At 39.8% G+C, this 22,956-nt stretch overlaps 1 protein-coding gene and 1 non-coding gene across 4 annotated transcripts in view; both read right to left on the reverse strand.

Moving 5' to 3' along the window:
- Nucleotides 1-22,956, reverse strand: part of ZNF609 (zinc finger protein 609) — a 202,433-nt gene that overhangs the window by 31,575 nt on the left and 147,902 nt on the right. The window lies entirely within an intron of this gene.
- Nucleotides 3,455-3,582, reverse strand: LOC113900543. The gene has a single exon (XR_003513181.1). It is a non-coding gene; the product is annotated as a small nucleolar RNA SNORA19 (small nucleolar RNA).

A 22,956-nucleotide genomic window follows, 5' to 3' on the forward strand; every position in this document is an offset into this window, starting at 1 on the left:
TCCATTACCAACTCCTGGAGTTTACTCAAACTCATGTCCATCGAGTTGGTGATACCATCCAACCATCTCATCCTCTGTCATCCCCTTCTCCTGCCTTCAATCTTTCCCAGCATCAGAGTCTTTTCCAATGAGTCCGTTCTTCACATCAGGTGGCCAAAATATTGGAGCTTCAGCTTCAGCATCAGTCCTTCCAATGAATATTCAGGACTGACTTCCTTTAGAATTGACTGGTTTGATCTCCTTGCTGTCCAAGGGACTCTGAGGAGTCTTCTCCAGCACCACAGTTCGAAAGCATCAATTCTTTGGTGCTCAGCTTTCTTTATGGTCCAACTCTCCCATCCATACGCTGCTGCCAAGTCACTTCAGTCGTGTCCGACTGTGTGACCCTATAGACAGTAGCCCACCAGGCTCCACCGTCCCTGGGATTCTCCAGGCAAGAACACTGGAGTGGGTTGCCATTTCCTTCTCCAATGCATAAAAGTGAAAAGTGAAAGTGAAGTCGCTCAGTCGTGTCCGACCCTCAGCGACCCCATGGATTGCAGCCTACCAGGCTCCTCCATCCATGGGATTTTCCAGGCAAGAGTACTACAGTGGGATGCCATTGCCTTCTCTGATCCATACATGACTACTGGATAAACCAAAGCTTTGACTATATAGACTTTTGTCGATAAAGTAATGTCTCTGCTTTTTAATACACTGTCTAGGTTTGTCATGGCTTTTCTTCCAAGGAGCAAGTGTCTTTTAATTTCATGGCTGCAGTCACCATCCACAGTGATTTTGGAGCCCAAGGAAATAAAGTCTCTCACTGTTTCCATTGTTTCCCCATCTATCTGCCATGAAGTGATGGGACCAGATGCCATGATCTTAGTTTTTTATTAGTAGAATATCAATAATATCATTATTAGTAGCTATATCATTCATAGAACTTTTAACACATGTTGTTTGGTGGGCTTATTTACACATTATTTATTTGACGGTACTTCAATTATAAAATTTCCTGAATATGAGCTCCCATATACAAATCAAACGTGAAAAAAAAAAAAACTCCACAAATTTTGGAACCAAAGCTGTCTTTTTGGCATTATATGGCAAAAATATGTCAAGGTATAAATTTCTTTTAATTCTGGCTCATTTGAAAGTAAATAGGACTAGCGTTAGGCGAAGTTGTTGATTTAGTGAAGGTTTTACATTTCTAACATAACAAATCCATCAATCTTTGTGATTTCTTCCATTTATGCTAAGCCTTTTCATCTAGAAATTTGGATATTTACTTATGTATTAATTTAACTGAAGGACTTTATAAAAGTTAAAAAAAAACACATATCTAAGAATCTTGAATATATATGTGTATTTATATACACATAGATGTACACATAGAACTTATTTTTTCTATTTTGGAAATTATTTTATTTTAGAATTATTTTAAAAAATCAATATATAATTGACAAGTAAAATTTTCAGACATTTAAAGTATACAACGTGTCAATTACAGATATGTATACCTTTACGTAAACTTAGAGAGTATAAGATAGGTCTGTGAATCAATTTTTTTTTTCTCCTCACAGAGGGTTTCCCCAATACCTATATTACTAAAAACCCGTTTCCATTTCCCTTAGTTTGTGTATAAGTTAGGGCTTGTTTCTGAACTGTCAAATTGGTTCTACTGAGTGAGTGTGTGTGTGTGTGTGTGTGTGTGTGTGTGTGTGTGTGTGTTAAGTCGCTCAGTCGTGGCGGATTCTTTGCGACCCCGTGGACTGTGGACTACAGCCCACCAGGCTCCTCTCTCCATGGAATCCTCCAGGCAAGGATACTGGAATGGGTTGCCATTCCCTTCTCCAGGGGAATTTTCCTGACCCAGGGATTGAACCCAGGTCTCCCACATTGTGGGTGGATTCTTTACCATCTGACCCACCAGGGGAGCCCTACCGAGCCGCTACATTTGCATGTAAAAAATGAAAAATAACCTGTGCTACCCTGTCAAAATCCCAATGATGCTATATTAGAAGAGGTGATATCTACATTTTTTCCCTTTACCTACATAAATACTTAGTAGGTACTCAGTAACTGCTAAACAGGATGAATAACCCCAATACTGGTTCAATCCATCAAGGCAGGGTTTGGATAGGCACCAGATCTCACCTTTGATTGATGGGATGACAAGGGGTATAGGAACTCCTCAACTACTTTCTTAAAAATTCCAGTTATTTTCTGATTACCAACCCAGTGTGGTTCACCAAATTTCCAGCAGCATGAGTGCATGTGCACACAGGTTAGAGCTCAGGAAAGAAGTGCTGGAAAGCCTAAGTGACAACATCCTTACCAACAATAATCAGTTTATGCTATTTGTTTTGTTTTTTGCTGTTGTCTGAAGGTGACCATCTATTTCTGCTTTATTGACTATGCCAAAGCCTTTGACTGTGTGGATCACAATAAACTGTGGAACATTCTGAAAAAGATGGGAATACCAGACCACCTGACCTGCCTCTTGAGAAACCTATATGCAGGTCAGGAAGCAACAGTTAGAACTGGACATGGAACAAAAGACTGGTTCCAAATAGGAAAAGGAGTACATCAAGGCTATATATTGTCACCCTGCTTATTTAACTTATATGCAGAGTACATCATGAGAAACGCTGGGCTGGAAGAAGCACAAGCTGGAATCAAGATTGCCGAGAGAAATATCAATAATCTCAGATATGCAGATGACACCACCCTACGGCAGAAAGTGAAGAGGAACTGAAGAGCCTCTTGATGAAAGTGAAAGAGCAGAGTGAGAGAGTTGGCTTAAAGCTCAACAGTCAGAAAACTAAGATCATGGCATCTGGTCCCATCACTTCATGGGAAATAGATGGGGAAACAGTGTCAGACTTTATTTTTCTGGGCTCCAAAACCACTGCAGATGGTGACTGTAGCCATGAAATTAAAAGACGCTTACTCCTTGGAAGTAACCTAGATAGCATACTCAAAAGCAGAGACATTACTTTGCCAACAAAGGTCCGTCTAGTCAAGGCTATGGTTTTTCCTGTGGTCATGTATGGATGTGAGAGTTGGACTATGAAGAAAGCTGAGTGCCGAAGAATTGATGCTTTTGAACTGTGGTGTTGGAGAAGACTCTTGAGAGTCCCTTGGACTGCAAGGAGATCCAACCAGTCCATTCTGAAGGAGATCAGCCCTGGGATTTCTTTGGAAGGAATGATGCTAAAGCTGAAACTCCAGTACTTTGGCCACCTCATGCAAAGAGTTGACTCACTGGAAAAGACTCTGATGCTGGGAGGGACTGGGGGCAGGAGGAGAAGGGGACGACAGAGGATGAGATGGCTGGATGGCATCACCGACTCGATGGATATGAGTTTGAGTGAACTCCGGGAGTTGGTGATGGACAGGGAGGCCTAGCGTGCTGTGATTCATGGGGTCACAAAGAGTTGGACATGACTGAGCGACTGAACTGAACTGAACTGAACTGAAGGTGACTGACAGCAATGGGTAAATTAAGTCATGCTGCTAATTTATCTCCAAAGGTTTATTTAACACATCAGAAATATTTTTTCTCTTAACATGAAGAAAAATCAATGAAGTGTGCACAAATTTATGGTATTAAAATGTAGTATAAAGATTTAGATTTTCTTTCTGAACAACAAATACAAGGAAAGGGGGTCTTAAATTTCTGATGCTTCACTTAAAGTTAAAATTCTACTTCTTCAAAATCACCTTAGGGTTAAACACTGTAGAAACCCAACATGTTTTTATTACATTGGGTTCATATTTAAAAGCAAATATCTGAATTTCTCCAACCAATCAAAACCGCAGTCAGTTCAAATTCTTGCCTTTTACTTATGTCCTGCTGTCAGACAAAATCTGTTGTAAGTTTGGCAATAAGTATCCATCTTCCCCTTCCATCTATGAGATGAACCATCAGTAGTATCCTAGACCTTAACCATCATCACATACTGAATATGCCCATTGAATTAAGATTTAGACTCCAATTTAATCTCCTAACTTTGTTGAAGAGGCTTCCCAAATCCTAAATGATACAAAAGGATGCTTAGTCCCACATAAAATGGGTTAAATGCTTTGTTGCTTTCTTTGATTTTTTTTTAAATTTTTGGTGGGGGAGGTGGCGTGTACATTATTTCTGTGAAGGCTTGATGGCTTTCAAGATAATAGTTCCCACTTACTGTGTTTAAGAGCCTTCCATGTATTATCTTATATTTAATCCTCTCAACAACCCCCAAAATATTATCATTCCCATTGTACAGATGAAGAAATGGAAGCTTAGAGCAATTTGTTCCAATGTAACATAGCTAAACAAGATGCAAAGCCAGGATCTGAGTCCAAATCAGTCTGGCTCTAAACTAGAGCCTGTATTTTTAACTATGCTGTCTCGCAAGATGAGGATATACTTTTTTGGTTCTCAGTAGCTCACATTTCCAGGTGTAAGACACTAAATAGTCCATGTACTGTACTTGAGAATAAAATTGTGGACTGGAGTGAAAGACATCAACACTTACAGGTTTATTTTTGGCTGAGAAGCAGCTCATTGATTTTATGTTTGACCTCTCTCTACCAGAAAATAAATAGAAGCAGCAATAAAAACTGCATATTGGTGGCAAAGAGAAAAATATATGGAGCAGAAGAGGCAAGAAGCAAAAAGAAAATGTCAAAGTAAGCAAAAGGCACCAAGAGGATAGAAATAGAAAAAAGAACAGGAGATAGAAACTCAAAAGTCCCAAGCTGCAAGGTTATCATGAAACACATACAGTCATCCCTCAGTATCTGCAGGGGATTGGTTCTAGAATACCTCCTACCCCTTGCCCAGTACTAAAATCTGAGAATACTCAAGTCCCTAATATAAAATAGCACAATATTTGCATATAACCAATGTACATCCTTTCATATATATTAAATCATCACTAGAGTACTTATAATACTTAATACAATGTAAAAGCAATGTAAACAGTTGTAAATAAAATGCTAGCAGTTCCCAGTGAGTGGCAAATTCAAGTTTTGCTTTTCAGAATTTTTTTTTTTCTGAAGATTTTTGTTTCATGCTCGGTTGAATCTGTGGATTCAGAACCTTTGCATAGGGAGGGCCATGCAAAGGGACCCTTTGCAAAGGAAACTGTGTTCCCTTTGTCTACGAGTATTTTATTGATGACACGAGAAATGAAGCTCAGTTCTTAAAGAGCTGCAAATTCTCATGTCTTGGGCTTCCCAGGTAGTGCTAGTGGTAAGGAACCCGTCTGCCAATGCAAGAGACACAGGAGACATGGGTTTGATCCAACTGTGAACATCCGCTGGATTACAGAAAAAGCAAGGGAATTAAAAAATCTACTTCTGCTTCATTGACTACACTAAAGCCTTTGACTATGTGGATCACAACAAACTGTGGAAAATTCTTAAAGAGATGGGAATACCAGACCACCTTAGCTGTCTCCTGAGAGACCTGTATGTAGGTCAAGAAGCAAACAGAACCAGACATGGAACAACGGACTGGTTCAAAATTGGGAAAGGAATACGTTATGGCTGTATACTGTCACCCTGTTTATTTAACTTACATGCAGAATACACCATGCGAAATGCTAGGCTGGATGAATCACAAGCTGGAATCAAGACTTCTAGGAGAAATATGAACAACAAGAGAATATGCAGATGATACCACTCTAATGGCAGAAAGTGAAGAGGAACTAAAGGGCCTCTTGATGAAAGTGAAAAAGGAGAGCTGGCTTAAAAACTGGCTTAAAACTCAACATTCAAAGAAGATCATGGCATCTGGTCCCATCACTTCATGGCAAATAGATGGGGAAAAAGTGGAAACAGTGACAGATTTTATTTTCTTGGGCTCCAAAATCACTGCAGATGGTGACTGCAGCCATGAAATTAAAAAATGCTTGCTCCCTGGAAGTAAAGCTATGACAAACCTAGACAGCATTTTAAAAAGCAGAGACAACTCTTTGCTGACAAAGGTCCATATAGTCAAAGCTATGGTTTTTTCCAGTAGTCATGTATGGATGTGAGAGTTGGACCATAAAGAAGGCTGAGCCCCAAAGAATTGATGCTTTTGAACTGTGGTGCTGGAGAAGACTCACGAGAATCTCTTGGACTTCAAGAAGATCAAACCAGTCTATCCTAAAGGAAATCAACCCCGAATACTCACTGGAAGGACTGATGCTAAAGCTGAAGCTCCAATAGTCTGGCCACAAGAGCAGACTCCTTAGAAAAGACCCTGATACTGGGAAAGATTGAGGGCAAGAGGAGAAGAGGAAGACAGAGGATGAGATGGTTGGATGGCATCAGTGACTCAATGGACATGAGTTTGAGCAAATTTGGGGAGACAGTGAAGGATGTGGAAGCCTGGCGTGCTGCAATCCATGGGGGTCACAAAAAGTTGGACATGTCTTAGCAACTGAACAACAAATGAACAACAACTTACCTAAATCAATCATGATACATCCTTAACATGGAATAATGTGTAGCTATTTAAAATGTTATAGCAGACCATTTAATGTTACAGGAAAATGCTCATGGTATTTTCCTCTATAAACAAAAAAGACTACAAATATAGAGAGATGGGCACCAATTTGTTAAAAGAAGTATATGAATAACATAACATAATTATAATAGTGGCTTTATCTCTGGATGATTTATGACTTTCTTCTTTGCAATTTAGGATTTCTCCTTTTTCTTTGATTCCCAAATTGCCAACAATAAAAAGCTGTTACTTTGTGAGAGGAACCATCATCACTATTATTTTCAAAACTTTTTCATCAACTGAAACAGAAACGCTGTAACTTGTATTCCCTCTGCCCCCTAGCTCCTAGTAACTCTATTCTCTCCTTTTGGTTTCTATAAATTTGCCTATTCTAGATACCTCATCTAAGTGAAATAATACATTTACTTTTTTCTGTCTGGCTTATTTCACTTGGCAAAATATCGTCAAGGCTTACACACATTGTAACATGTATCATAATTTCATTCCTTTCTATTGCTATTCCACTGTAAGTATATACCACATTTTGTTTATATATTCATCTGCTGATGGACACTGGATTGTTTTCATCTTTTGGCTATTGTGAATAATGCTGCTATGAATATTCCTGTGTACAAGTTTTGTTTAAATATCTGTTTTCAATTCTTTTGGGTGCATACCTACCTAAGAACAGAATTCCTAGATCACTTGTTAATTCTATGTTTACCTTTTTGAGGGACCACCAAACTGTTTTCCACAAAGGCTGCAACACTGTATGTTCTCACCTGCGGTCCACAAAGGTCCCAACTTCTCCACACCCTCTCCAACACTTATTTTCATTTTAAAAGTACAGTCATTCTAGTGGGGTATGAAGTGGTATATCACTGTGGCTTTGATTTGTATTTCTCTTATTAATTATGCTGAGCATCTTTTCAAGTGCTTATTGGTCAGGTGGCAAAACATCTATTCAAGTCCTTTGCTCAGTTTTGATTGTTGCTTTTCTTGTTTGTTTGCTTTTTGGCCACCCCATGCAGCACGTAGGATCTTCCCTGACCAGGGATTGAAACCATGACCCCTGCAATGGGAGCACAGTCTTAATCACTGGACTGCCAGGGAAGTCCTTTTACTCTGAATTTGGTTGTTCCGTTCTTTTGGTTGTTGCTATTGTTGAGATGCAGGAGTTTTTATATACTCTGGATATTAATTATCAGGTATATTATTTGCAAATATTTTTCCCATTTTGTGAGTTGTCTTTTTTCATTATCTTGATAGTGTCTTTTGATGAGCAAAATGTTTTAATTTCATGAAATTCAATTTATCTATTTTTTCTTTTTTTGCCCTGTGCTTTTGGTGTCATATCCAAGGATCAAAGCATCACTTTTTAAATCATTTTTAAAAATGTAATTTTAAAAAACATCAGGGGGAAAAAGTAGTTGCTAATAGTGGGGTAGAAAATGTAGGAGGAAGTATAGTTTACTTTCTCTCATTCTGAATACCAAGCACAGCATAACACAGCTTAAAACAAAGACTGTTTTAAGGATCCAGATCCCTCCTTTTCCTAGAACATGACCTGGTAGAGGAGCTCTTGGTCCAAAGGTGCGTATAAACGCCTCTCTACTTCATGAATCAACTATACCTCAATAAATGAAAACAGTTCAGAACAACATTAAAATGTTTGGGGGAATATTGTGAAAATCACCATAAGAATTACTTCTTGTAAAAAAAAAAAGATTAGACTGGATCAAGGGCTTGTCAATTTGTCTCACCAACTACAGATAGCATGTCAGACCTTTGTTCAGTGTCCACTTCGGACTTAAAAACTAGTAAGCATTTGGCAACAGCCCTTTGGTATCAAATGATTTTATACATTTTATGCAATTTACAATTGATCCCCAAGACTCACATCTCAAGAGAAGCTCTGGTAAAAAGATTTACTCCTGGGTGTGTGAACACTAGTCCTGTTATTTAAAACAAAACAAACCTGTTTCTTTGTTAGTCTCTTCTTTAAAAAGCTTGTCACCTTAGAAAAAGAGCTAAACCTAATGGGAATGGTTAATAATAAACACTAATGGTTGTCGCTGACATTTTTTACATTGGTGCCAAATTGTTGTTCAATTTAGTCCTATCTGGGCTTCCCTGATAGCTCAGTTGGTACAGAATCCACCTGAAATGCAGGAGACCCCTGGTTTGATCCCTGGGTCGGGAAGATCCGCTGGAGAAGGGAAAGGCTACCCACTCCAGTATTCTGGCCTGGAGAATTCCATGGACTGCATAGTTCATGGGGTCGCAAAGAGACACGACTGAGCAACTTTCACTTCACTTCACTTAGTCCTGTCCTATAGAAGCTGAGTATGCTTTTCAGCTGTGCTCTTTGCATTCCTGGTAAAGTCCTCCTTACCCTTCCCAAGCCTCTTATCTGGGCCAATGGTAAACAATCAGTATATATAGCCACCACTAAATAATCAAGAGCCTACTAATGGGCTCTGTGTAGTCCAAGTTCTTTCTAAAGGGGAAAGACAGACATGTTTGTCTACTAATGTTAGGAGGGAAATGCATCTGTGGCAAATCTCAGCTCCCAGTCAACACTAGTTTCAGGTCTTCTAGTCCTCTCTAGCGACACAGATAAGAGAAAGAGATCATAAGAAAGTCAGTAAGTCACAGCTTCTGGAAGCCTGTAAGCACACCTGCAGTTGGCCAGCAGCAGTGTAGTACAGGAAAGTGGCTAGCAGGGAGTTACAAGGGGATGCTGGTGAGGAAGGCTGGTTTGAAACTGTGGGTACTACTACCTCCATGGAAGCCTCAACTAGGGGAATGGAGGAATCGCTCACTTCCCATAGCTTATCTCTGGTACATTAATGAATAATATTTAATCTTGCCAAGTGATAAGAGATTATGCAAATTTATGAGGACTGTTTCTTCCATGACAAAAGTTCAAATCACAGATGCAGAGAAAGGGTGAATATAATCAGAAATTCACAAGAGTGAGCAGCATTCAGAAATTCTGAAAAGGCCAGGGAAAATTAGGACCATCTGTGTTTCATCTACCAACTAAGATTTTTTTCCCTGTAAGTTGGTTATTATCTGAAAACCACTTTTTTATGGGTTTGCTATGTAGTAACATCAGGAACTTTGGTAAAGAGTGTCATATTTCAAGGAAAACTCTAGTCCCAAATCTGTCTACTGCAGTGAAAATTATTAGAAAGAATGTTTTGCTATCTATAAATTCTATGTCTTATCAAGCCTCATGCAGGCAGAACTTAAAATCAGCTTAACAGCAACATTTCCAGGTTTTTATCTCACTTATCCTAGGAATTTATCTTCAAGTCATAGATTTGACTGTAGGGAAGGATCAAATCATGTATGGATCTTTTAAAACCAGAAACCCAAAGGCAGAAATGTGGTTATTATTCCTTTAAAGAGAACATCTGAATACTTTCAAAGAGAATCTACACTTTCCAGGAGCCCTTTACTAACATTCTAAGTAGAAATCTGTTAAGTTATCCAATAGAGCAATTTGGGATGAAGTCTTCTGCAGAAGTGTTTGAAACCTATGGAGCGGTGGTTCCCAGCTTGCTGCACATTGGATGTACCTGGAGATCTTTAAAAAAATATTGACACCTGGTTCGCACCTACAGTCATTCTGATTTCATTTAACTCGGTGAGACCTCAGCATCAGGGCTTTTTAAGTCCCTGCCCCCACATTCTAATGGGCAGCAAAGGTGTTCTAGGCATGACAGAAAACAAATATCCTAAACCCTTATTTCTGGGATCCTCTGGGGCAGAATGAGCCAAACAAAGTACAAAGGTAATACCCATCAGCCGGGAACCCTTTTCACATGACTATGGTGTTTTCTTTTTTTTTTTCTTTTTTTTTTTGACTATGGTGTTTTCTCTCCACAGAAATTCAAGTAAAATAATAGAGACCAGCTGAAACCATTATCAGGCAAGTACCAATTAGGGTAGTAGGTGAGGTAGATCTGATGCTAAAACTCTAAGCAGGAAAACTATATTCAAGTATACGTTAGAGGTGTAAGGCCAAAGTGGAACATCCACCCAGTGTAATCCACTCCACCCCCAGACCATGGGGACCAAGAGGTTGAGGAGGAAAGCTAAAGATCTAACAGTTCCTCCTCCCACCTACAAGTTCCCACACCATGGAAACTGTCTAAGTGTAACAGAGGCTGCTTCACCACACCCTTAAATCTCACACCCTCCCTTTCGTCTTGGTAAGGCAACCACACTGTATACCCAGTGGGTATACAGAGAGAGGTGGCTCAGAGAGACCATCACGCCTTTGGTTGTCCATCTGAAGTCTTTATCTGAAAACCTCTGGGTCTAAGAAGGAAGGTATCATCTCAGTGGGACAGTTTTGAGGAAATACTTGCCTGGGGTTGAGATGGAATCACACCTGGCCACAGTTTTACTGCTTTTAAGACCTTGTAGGAAGAATCAAGATAAGAACATAGCTAGGGGATAGCCTACAAGAGGTACTTTTCCTTTCAGCCCTCTTCAGCTAGAGGTTGAGAGAGGTAAGTAGCTGCTGAAGCTTCTTTGTCTTGCTGGTAATCTCCACTTGGCATTTTCACGGTTTGTTAACAGAGCAGAACTGAACCACATTGTGGCTCTCAGAGCCAAGGAGGGGAGGAGGGGAAAGTAATGTAGCAGAGGAACAGCTGGGATCATGGGGTGGATGCTCTTCTGCCCAGACTGGCTTGGGAAGCAATGCCTCTCATTAGTATGTGCAGTTCTAGATTTCCTTCCTTTCTCTAACTTGTGACAAAAATTATTCTGAAATTTTCGATGGCCTCTGTTATGGGCTGAATTGTGTCCCCATCAGCCCAAAAAAAGGTTGACTACTGAAGTCTGAACTCCCAGTACTTCAGACTGTGACCTTATTTTGAAACAGGGTCCTTACAGAGATAATCAAATTTCAATGAGGTTATTTAAATGGGCTCTAATCCAATATGACTGGTGTCCTAATAAAAAGGATAAATTTGGACATAGTGACAGATGCACTCAGAAAGAAGAAAATGTGAAGGCACACAGGGAACAGAAAGCCATGTGAGGGACTTCCTGGTGGGCCAGTGGTTAAGACTCCACACTTCCAGTGCTTCCACTGCAGGGGGTGCGAGTTCAATCCCTGGTCTGGGAACTAAGATCCCACATGCCATGGTGTGGCAAAAAAACAAAGAAAAGAAAAGAAAGCCATGTAACTGGAGTGATGGCACCTACAAGCCAAGGGACACCAAGGATTGCTGGCAAACACCAGATGCCAGAAGAAGCAAGGCAAGACTCTCCCCTTGAACTGTCAGAGAGAGCACAGCTCTGCCAACACCTGAATTTCTGACTTCTAGCCTCCAGAACCATGAGACGATAAATCTGTCATTTTAAGTCACCCAACTTTTGGCACGTTGTTATGGCAGCCCACCAACAGCAGAGTGGTATTGATTAAACAGGTCAGATTTTACTTTAACTAGCTTCAGTGAATTACTGCCACTAGCCAAGGAGATTATAGTCCAGGTCAGCAGTTCACCAACAAGGTAGGTGGAGAACAGTGGTGATGGCAGCAAATCATAAATCTTGGGAACTGTTTCACAATAAACATGCCCAAGCTCCATCCTGAACCTGATGATTCAGAATATGAGCATGGGGGAGGGGTGGGGAGGGTAGCTAACATGTATTTTAAACAATCTCCTCAAGTGATATCACTGACTTTCTCTGATTTTGCACCACCTGCCAACTGAGTAATACTAAGCTTAAATAAAAGGATAAAACTTTAGGTCTTCCCCTAAATTGATCTGTAGATTCAATGTAATTCCAATCAAAATTCTCAACAGGTTCCCCCCTGACCCAAGTAAAAGTTCACAAGCTGATCCTAAAATTTATATGGAAATACCAAAGGCCAAGGACAGCCAAGGCAATCCTGAAGTACCATAAAGTTGGAGGATTTACACTACTAGATAGCAAGACGTATGAAGTTATAGTCATTTAGACAGGGTAGCACTGACACAGACTAGACAAATGGATGACCAGAACAGAAGAGAGAGCCTAGAAATAAATCCACTTATATATCAGTTGATTTATGACTTATGTGACACTGAAGTTCAGTGGGGGAAAGGATGGTCTTTTCAGTAAGGTGCTAGGTCAGTTAGGTATCCATATGAAAAAAACAGAATCTTGGCTCCTTATTCACACCCTAAACAAAAATCAAATTCAGATACATTACAGATCTAAAGGGGAAAAGAAAAACAATAAAATTTCAGGAAAAAAAAGGAGAATATCTTCATTATTTTGGGAAAGGCAAAGTTTTCTTAAACAGGACATAAAAAGCATTAACTAAAAAAAAAAAAAATGAAACCAAAAAAACTAGCCTTTATACAGAGAACTTCCATTCATGAAAAGGTACCATTAAGAGAAAATACAGGAAACAGGAGAAGATATTTATGATATGTACATCGAACAAAGGACTCCAAACCATACTATAAAGAGAACTCCTAACAAATCAGTAAGAAGAAAACATACAGCCCAATTCAAAAATAGATAAAAGATTTGAACATGTACTTCACAAAATGGGATTTCCAAATGTCCAATAAGTATATGCTTAATTTCATGACTTATCATGGAGATGCAAATTAATACTATAGTGAGATACCATTACCCATCAACCAGAATGGCTAAAATGAAAAAGACATAATGTCAAGTGTTGACAAGGATACAGAGCAACCAGGATTCTAATTGGAAGTAGGAGTTATAAATTGGTTCAGACACTTTGGGAAATTGGCAACATCTATTAAAACTGATCATATGTTTACCTTATGACCTAGGAATTTCATTCCTAAATATATACAGAATAGAAATGTGTACATATATTCCCCCAAAAGACATGTACAAAAATTTTCACAGCAACACTTTTCATAATAGCTCCAAACTGAAAACAACCCAATGTCCATCAACAACTGAGTAAATAAGTAGTGTTATATTCACACTATATTCACGAAATACTGTTAAAAAAAAAGAGAGAATAAACAAAGTACAACTACATGCAACAACATGATGAATTTCACCGGCATAATGCTGAACAGCTACAAGGATATACAAACACACAAGTAAGTACATATTCTATTTAGGTTCAAAATGGGTAACACTATCTTGAAAACTCAAGGACCTGTATAATACTTTTATTTATATTATTGTTGAATAAGATCTATTAACATAAAAACAAAGACTTGGGGTTTGTGACTCCTGTAGGTCAGTGCCAGGATCAGCTGGAATGCAGACTAATTTTACCCTTTAGGCAGTCTGTCCAGCCTCCAGTGTGGCAGACCAGTCTGGAATCTAAAGCAGCAGCATGTGAGGGTGGGGGTGGGGTTCCCACTTTCTTTCTCCATATTGATACTTGATTTTGGTAGATTTAAAAAATACAACAATTCAAAGGAACACAGTAAAAGCTAAAAAGCAGAGGCGAGTTTGCTAAATGGGAAGATGCACTGTGTTCCAAGTGTACTGAATGAAATAGGAAAAATTTCAAAAGATGGGAATAATCAGAGTCAAATAAGGAGAAAGCAGGTTGTTCACTGAATTAGTTCAGGGTTAAAACTTTCATTTGATTATGAACTCAATGGGGGTAGAAAATTATTTGATAGCAGTCTTTCAGGCTTTTTCGAGACATCCTTAAGAGAAAATAGAGTACAACTTGTGGGAGGGGAACTGCTCAATTTCTCACCATAGCCTTTTTGTCATAGACCTTGTTGCTATGGAGAAGGCCATGAAGGCAGCAACTGAGGGAAATAAAGGATCTGGCAGCAGTAAGCACAGGGACAGTGGTTTAAACAGAAATTCCTTATGTAATTAGCAAGTAGCAGCGCCTATAAATGACACACTTTCCATTTTTTCTTAACCCCTAACCCTCTAAAAGTACATGGGCCTGGCTTGCCACTATAATTTCAGAGGAGCCTAAATGGGCCTAACAAAGCCCAAGCCTGGCAGACAAAACACATGGCCATTTAGCAGGGCTGCCTCATGCCAGGGGGAAGCATCTACCTACCTACCCTATCCTGGGGAAATTATCTCCAGCTGCCTAAATTACAAAGTTGATGCCCTATGATTTCTTTGTTCTGAAAAGCCTAAGGGAGATGGGATAATGAAGTAGCAGAAGAGGTAGAGAACAGCCTCTCGTTTCACAGAGTAGTCAAGAGACAGAGAGGGGGTGCGAGGCGAGAGAGAGAAAGAATATGAGAATCTCACTGGTGTCATTAAGAGGCAGCAGCAGCGACCTGCAAGCAAAGCTCTGTCTAAACTGGTCTGAAACTACTGCTGTGGGAGAAAAAGGCTAGTTGCCAAGTCTGTTAACAGCTTCTGCCCATCATAGTTACAGCGGCTTTAACAATCAGGGCAGGGCCAGGACCTGTTTTGAGCAGCACTGTTAGCACTGAAACAGGAGGGTACAACGACATCTTCAGCAGATCTCGCCACAACCAATGATGAACAAAGACAATCCCTCTTCTGTTCCACACAAATGATCAGAGAATCATAAATATCAGAACAGAAAGGACCACAGAGCTATGCAGTCCACCCTCTTCATTTTACAAATGAGCAAACTAAATCCCAGACCAGATAAATAACCTCATCAACAGGACAAGAAAATGTGAAGGTCTCTAACAGGGTCCTTCTCCCTTGGAATCATACGTCAAAGCTGAATTAGCTGGGGACAGTGATCAGCCCCCCACTTTAGACCAGAACTATATTTACTGCCTAGGTATCACTTACCAAGGTTTACACAGAAGTATCAGGAACTAAACTGTTAAAGGATAGCATTAGTAACAACATGGGTCTTTTTTTCAGCCCATCTGAGAAGCTTTTGTTACTGAAATATCAAAAGAATCTCATTTGAAATAACTCTTACCTATCTGGCAAGCCCAAATCCTGGCCACCTTGTTGCCTGATTGTCCTTTGCTGGCGGGCAGGGAGGAGGTAGGTAAGAGTGCACAAAAGAATCTCTCTGTTTGGAGATTAGTTTATTTTGCAATTTGCAAAATGCAACTCAAAAATAGTCTGTAACTGAAATTTTTCCTTAGGGCTTTGGGATTCAAATACATGACAGTGGACAGATAACATGATCCCATCAGGGTGTACAAACATGTAACTGCCCTAAAGCATCCCCTAGGAGTAAACTGCTAGGTGGGAAGAATGTGCTGGCTGTTGCTTTGCTGTATAGGAGGCGCTGGGAGAAAGTTAAGTATTGATTTCCCTAATGTTTCCTTTGTGTGTCTGCTGTTGCCATGTGGTGGTCTGTTGCTATGAAGATCTGTGGTGCCAGACAATGGCTGCTAGACTCTTTATGACTGTGCTATGGGTACAGCTGATTCTGCAGGAGTCAGGCTGGTAAGCAACTGGCTAAGCAGTGGAGAAACCCCGGTCACTGTGAACCATCTCTCTCTAGGTAAGTGCTGCCCGAGGCGAGGCTGAAGGTGAAAGAGTATTAATCAAGCTAAGGAAAAAGAACAATCAGAGGCGATTTTGAGACCCATCTTAACTTTTCAGCGTGCTTGTGCTTAGTCTCTCAGTCGTGTCCAACTCTCTGTGACCCCATGGACTGTAGCCACCAGGCTCCTCTTTCCATGGGGATTCTCCGGGTAAGAATACTGGAGTGGATTGCCATGCCCTCCTCCAGGGGATCTTCCTAACCCAGGGATCGAACCCAGGTCTCCTTCATTGCAGGCGAATTCTTTATCATCTGGACTACCAGAGAAGCCCAAGAATACTGGAGTGGGTAGCCGTTCCCACAGGGCATCTTTCTGACCCAAGAATCGAACCAGCGTCTCCTGCATTGCAGGCAGATTCTTTACCAGCTGAGCTATCAGGGAAGCCCCAACTTTTCAGTACAAATATCTAAAATTAGATTATTTCACAGTTCACATACATACTTTCTTATATCAGAATCACAGAGTAACCAAGGGTAACTATCAAGGTTATCATCTTCATGCAAGATTAATGGACAGCCTCTTCGTTTTAGTGAGAACAACAAAGACCCACAGCTGGGATATGTAAGCAGATGAGGATAAAGAAGCGCTGAAGCAGGTTCTCAGCGGAGCTACCACAGGCAAACTAACTTCCTGCTAAGCAAAACCACTGCCTACTACTCTGATAATGAGAAAACTTTGGCCCACAGACCGAAGTACAGGGCTCAACCACAGAGTCTGAAGCAGGGCCAATTGTTCTGCTAGGTAACAGGGGCCACAGTACACAGAAATCACCCGGGGTCTTGGAGATGTCACCTATTTACCTGCCCTCATCCTCCTCCATAGATAACCTTTCTTTCCATCTCAGAGCACATATACACTTTCAGAATATTTGTAATTTAAAGACCACCTAGCCCCCATGATGTTCAATATGGTAAACCACTAGCTATAAAGAATATTTAAATTTAATAAAAATTAAAATTCAGTTCCTCAGTTCAGTGAGCCACATTTCAGGTGCTCAAATATCATGTGTCACTAGACTATCATTTTGGAGAGTCTCTTTCCTCCACAAAAAGTTCTACTGGACGGGACAGATCTAGCCCAAGGTCCCATAAATTAGAAATCTCATGTCAGGAGAAGTTCAGAGACTTATCCACGATCACACTGCTTGCTAACTGTATAATCTGTTCTGGAATCCAACTCTCCAGACTCTAGTTCAGAGGTATTTGTTCTGTACTACTATGCCTTTAGAGCACTATTATTCCTTGGAACAACTCACCTTAAACAGCTGCAGACACTCTTAGCTGCTGGACTAAAAATATATCGCCTGATGTGGAGCTGGGGATGCGCAGCCTTTTCATGTTTGTGCGCATGGATGACAAAACCTTTTCCAATCACAAAAATCGAGAACTTTCTCCTACCCACCAAATCATTAAGCTAGAATTCAGCTTTGGAAGACAGGCCAAGCTTATCATAGACCTTTTCATACCCTCTGACATACCAGGGATTTGTATTCCTTCCTACTTCAAAACTGTGGTCTTAGGGCTTCCCTGGTGGTCCAGTGGTTAAAATCCACCTTGCAACGCAGGGGACATGGGTTCAATCCCTGGTCCAGGAAGACCCAACATGCCTTGGAGCAACTGAGCCCTCATACTCCAACTACTGAGCCCACAGGCTTAGAGCCTGTGCTTGACAGTAAGAGAAGGCACCACAGCGAGAAGCCTGCACACTGCAACAAAGAGCAACAACCCCCCCCCGCCCCCCGCCATGCTGCAGTTGCTTTTAAGTCAATCTTAAAAACGAAAAGTATACCCCATTAAAAAAAATTGGTCTTACAGCATTACAACTTCTGTCTTTCCAATTTCAGAGATGTTTTAAGCAGGTTTTCTACATGGAATGGGAGGATGAACCTAGATAGATTATCAAAACTTTTTTTTTTACCAGCAGAATCCTCTTCAAATATAGTTTTTCAAAGGAGTTTAACACATAAATCATCCAAAAGTAGAATGGCTCTGGGTTGCATCTGGCTGGGTAGCAGAGGTGGGGCTGGAGCCTGCCCACTCAACACCTCTCACCCCTTATGACTGCTTCTGAGGTTCCTCCATGCTCATGTTGCTCAGAGAATAACTTCAAACCATTTCCTCTGAAAATGTCTGAAGGTTCTATCTCTGACTTTTATAATCTCAAAAGACTGAAGGTGGAAGTCACTGTTTTTTTTTTTTAAAGAAAGTATTCAATACCTTGCAAAATCCCTCATTATTTTTGATCAATACATAGCAAATGAGCCCGAGAGGCTAATAAAAAATTACCATTTTTACCTACATGCCTAGAACATATGGGTACAAGCACAATTTTATTAATCAAATATTTACTGATTATTTTACTTTTTGTGTAAAGACTGAATTAGTTCTTGGGAGAAATAAAATGATACATAAAATGTGGTTTCTGGTTTCAACCATCTTATAATTTAATAAAGGAGAAAAGATACATAGGAATTGTGGGTGGCATATATTCATGTCACTGTAGTCCTAGAAGAGAAAGAGGATGGTGCAGAATAAATGTATGAAGAAGTAAAGGTCAGACCCCCAAAATTTGGAAAAAGAAATGCACAGACTTAAGTGAACTCCGAAACAGGATAAGCCCAAAGAAGTCCATGTTAGACACATCACACATCATGATCAAAATGCTGAAAATGACAGAAAAGCTTTGAAAGCAACCAGGGGAAAATAACATATTACTTACAGGGGAACAACTTAAATACATTTAAAGGTGTATTTCTCAGAAACCATGATAGCCAAAAGGAAGTAAAACACTTTTAAAGTGCTAAAAGAAATGTAAACCTAGATTTCTATATAAGAAAAAAAATTTTTAGGAATAAAAGTGAAATAAAGGCATTCTCTGAGAATTAATAGGCAGTGAACCTACTCTAAAAGAATTAATAAAGGAGAATCTTCAGACAGAATGCAAACAACAGAGGGGACTCAGAACATTAGGAATGGAGGAAGAACAACAGAAATGTGAAGTGTCTGGGTAAATATAATAAACTAGTTTCTTGAATTCTTTAAAGTATAAAAGATGACTGAAAGGGAAAAAAATTTAAGTGGTCTGATGGGGTTTTCAGTGTATTAGATGTAATACATAAAACCAGGGGTTTGTAAACTTTTTCAAAAGCTTGACAAAAGGAAATGGATTAGGTGGGAGGCAGATGCTGTTTTACTTTTCTCCTTTGTTTCCAAGCCTGAAGAGTATATGTGATAGCTAGAGCTACATTAGCAATTTCACAATAAGTAACTTGAAGGAGCCTGGAACACTGATTACACTGAAGCCATCATACCAGCCTTAGATTGCCTACCTTTAGAATTTTCATACATTTACACCATTTTCTGTTTCTAGCAGCCAAACTTCATTCTTAACTCAATGTTTCAACTTTCCCCACTGTGGCACACACAGTAAATGAAAAAACACACTCTGGATAAAGCTGCTTGTCTGGAGGAAAAGGGACGTGGCGGGCACCAGCTGCCACTGGTCCCACCCTAGAGCACACTGGGACAGAAATGGCCAATATGTCAGCATCCTAAAACCCATCAGGAGTTTCCACCTAATGAGTAAAAGGAGGAAGAGGGACTGACACAAGAGAAGCAGAATGACCAATTTAGAAAGAAACATGGGAATCTGGGGAAGTTCAATATTACAAAAGGAAGAGAGGTGAGTTCAGAGAATGAATAAATAGCAGAGCTTCTAAAAGCCTAGGAAGAGCAGAGAGAAAGACCTAGGAAGAGCAGACCTTTGGAAAGCAGATGATCACTGGTATGAGAAATGTTTCAGACAAATGGTAGCAGAAGAAATCTGATGGCAAGATAGATGATAAAGGGCAGGTAAAAAGAGACTGAAAACAGCAATAGCAAGAAGTGAAGAAAAGGGGAGAGGTCAGTAGTTCAAAGGGGTAGCAATGATGAGGAAAATATTTTCACTATAAGGAAGTACTGAAGAGGGAAAGAGCTTAAACAGAAGTGGAAAGCATGAAGATGAAGAAAAAAGTAGATAAAATTCAAGGTGTCAAGTCAAAGAATCTTTGGAATAAGAGATAAAGGAAGTAACAGCATAAGAAAAATACACTTTAATAAAGAGGAGGGAAGCTAGAGAACTTAGGTGGGTGGCTTTGATCTTAGTTATTTAAGAGCACAAGGAGAGAATGAATTGGACTGATGAAATCTTGAGAATGAAGTAAGTCCTGTGGAATGCAAATGTAATAGAGAGATGAAGGGATTGCCAAGCAGCACTGCAAGCTCATTTTATGTCAGCCAGCATAAACTTGCATCAAAAACAGCTCAGTTTTGTGAATTCTTTCATTGTCAGTCTAGGATTGGGGCTGAAAAATGGGAGGTGGAGATTTCCTGAATTTGAGACTGGCAAGATAAGCAGATTAATTTTCTGTTCTATATAAACAAGTGTATAATAAAATTTCATCAATGGTATTAATATTTTTCAGTCTTCACTCTCATGATTGACATATGAAACCATTCATTTTCAAGATGCCATAGTCAACTAGTATTGAATCCATGCTGATTTCAAGGTTTAAAGCCATAAATTATAATAACAAGCTTGGATATGTCCTTATTGGTCATCCAATTCCACTATACTTAAGATATGAGGTAACTAAGGTCCAAAGAAGTTAAGAAACTTGTCCAAGGTCACAACAATAGTGGCAGAAACATAGAGGTCTCCTGATTTTCACTCCAGGGCTCTTTCCAGTATATCACAAATTTGTCTAGAAAGCACATTTGCCAAAGTAAAATATATCACTAGTGATGGCCTTCGACCTAGTGCTGCAGTTTAGAAAGGAGAATCTGTAGCACTTTCTGGAATTCTTATCTAATAAGTCAGCTCTGCCTTTCTTTAAAATACCATAGAAGCCAGTAAGCAATTTTGCCTCAACAGAAGTATATGGTCTTATACACTGAGGTTTCTTATACATTGTTTCCAGGACCGTGGGTTAAGGTAACATTTGTGAACCAGAAATAGACTTGGGACCTGTTATTTTGATTTGAAGTAAGGTAGGACAAGGTGAAATCAGGGAGAAGCAGACCTCTGCATAAATGCTAAGAATACATCTCAAAAAACCAAAGGAAGACAACACAGTCCAGGTTATACCTGGGTCTTCTTAATAGTCCTAAAGTTGAGCCTAGTTAAGGAGGATCTTTGTAGATGCCGACTGAATTACGAACAACCTAAAAAGAGATGAGATCTGCAGGAATTTCAAAATGCCTCCAAGGTAAGGTTTATAGTGAGAAATAGGAAAGAAAGAAGCAACAATGCAGAACAGGTAAGCAAAGAAATCAGGAAGAACTCAGGCCATGACTCCTACACCTGTTCTCTGCAAGGGGGCTCAGTTCTACAGGGAGCGCAGGACCCTCCATTCCCCTCGGAGCCCAAACATTTATAGTTTCTCTCTAAGGCAGAAGGGCTTTTCAGTTTGAAGACAGTAGTCTGCTGGGCAAAGAGACAGAAAGTATAAAAAACTGGGGTAGCAGACAAGAAACCTACACGGCAGGACTTTTTTTTTTAAAGTACATATATATAGTTCTTACTATATATATATATACTGGAAACGAACTCAGTATACTAGGTCTTCTAGATTTGCCAAGAATGACCCTTGCAGGAAATCTCTGTTATCTAAAGATGAAAAGGAATGTGAACCAGCTCTGATCCCAATTCAGACCTTTGTCAACAGACAGTACAGGTGAAGGCCCTCTGGGACGGCCAGAAAGCAGAGTAGAGTGTGTCACTCGAGAACAGTTCTCTTTCCCTTGGGATGAAAGAAAAAGAAGAGAAGAATAAGCCCTGAAACACAATATGTTCAGTGGGGAAAAATACAGTATTAAAAGTAAGAGAACTAACATCTTACAGGTTTAAATAAATTAGAATGATCTTAAACTTGGTGAAAATAATATTTATTCTGAGTTTCAGAGAAGGTATAGAATTCTGGAAAGTATCTAGTACATATATCCTAACATAGATCCAGAAATGACAATGAGATGGTATAAGCATCCATTCATTCAAATAAATATTTGTGAGAGCCTGGCACAGGTGCCAGGCATTAAGTATTGGGGATATAATAGTGAGAAAAAAACAGTTCCTGAGCTCACAGAACTTTTAGAACACTGGAAGAAATAGACATTAATAGAAAAATGCTGGGATTTCCCTGGCGGTCCAGTGGCTAAGACTCCCGTGCTGCCAGTGCAAGGGACCTGGGTTCGATCCCTGCTCAGGTAACTAGATCCCACATGCTGCAAGACCTGGCACAGCCAAATAAATAATATGTTTTAAAAACAGAAAAATGTAATTATACACAATATTACAAATTGTGGCAAGTGCTGTGAAAGTACACAGGGTGCACTGAAAGTGTGTAACAGGGGAACTTGCTAATAGGCTGCCAGTGACAGCCAGAGAGTCTTTCATAACAAACAATTAAAAAAAAAAATCTATGCTAACATCCCCCTAGTAGGGAGGGAGAACAAGAATCCCCAGATAAAAAGGTAACCATTGTTCTCAGGAGAGGGAAAAGGTTATTAGCTTCGTTCTCACAGCTTATATCAGGTTTACATACAGGAAAAGTATATTGCCCTTGGAGAAAATCACTACTATAAAGATGGGTGGAATACAGTAAATTGGCAAGAGATTGATGTTTTTTATCTTCAATATACTGAAGTAATAGGCCCTGAAGTTTGCTTGGTGGCACAGAGCTGTGATCTGGATATGTTTGTAATTCCAACAGACTCTGGCTGTTCAGACACGTGGCCATAGGCAGACGACATTTTTAAAATTAGAGATAGCCACTTGTGATTTCCAGACTGTATACTGTATACACACTTACAGTGTCAACCTCTAGGTCAACCTCTCTCTTCACAGTTTCTAACACAATGGGATTATTTTCTTCTTCTTTTTGCATTATGGTCTCAGACACACAATAAAACCTCATCAGCAATGTTATTCTGAAAGCTGAAACTTTACTATATTGCTAACAACAAGAGA

The sequence above is a fragment of the Bos indicus x Bos taurus genome, chromosome 10, assembly GCF_003369695.1.
Source record: "Bos indicus x Bos taurus breed Angus x Brahman F1 hybrid chromosome 10, Bos_hybrid_MaternalHap_v2.0, whole genome shotgun sequence".
NCBI lineage: Eukaryota > Metazoa > Chordata > Mammalia > Artiodactyla > Bovidae > Bos > Bos indicus x Bos taurus.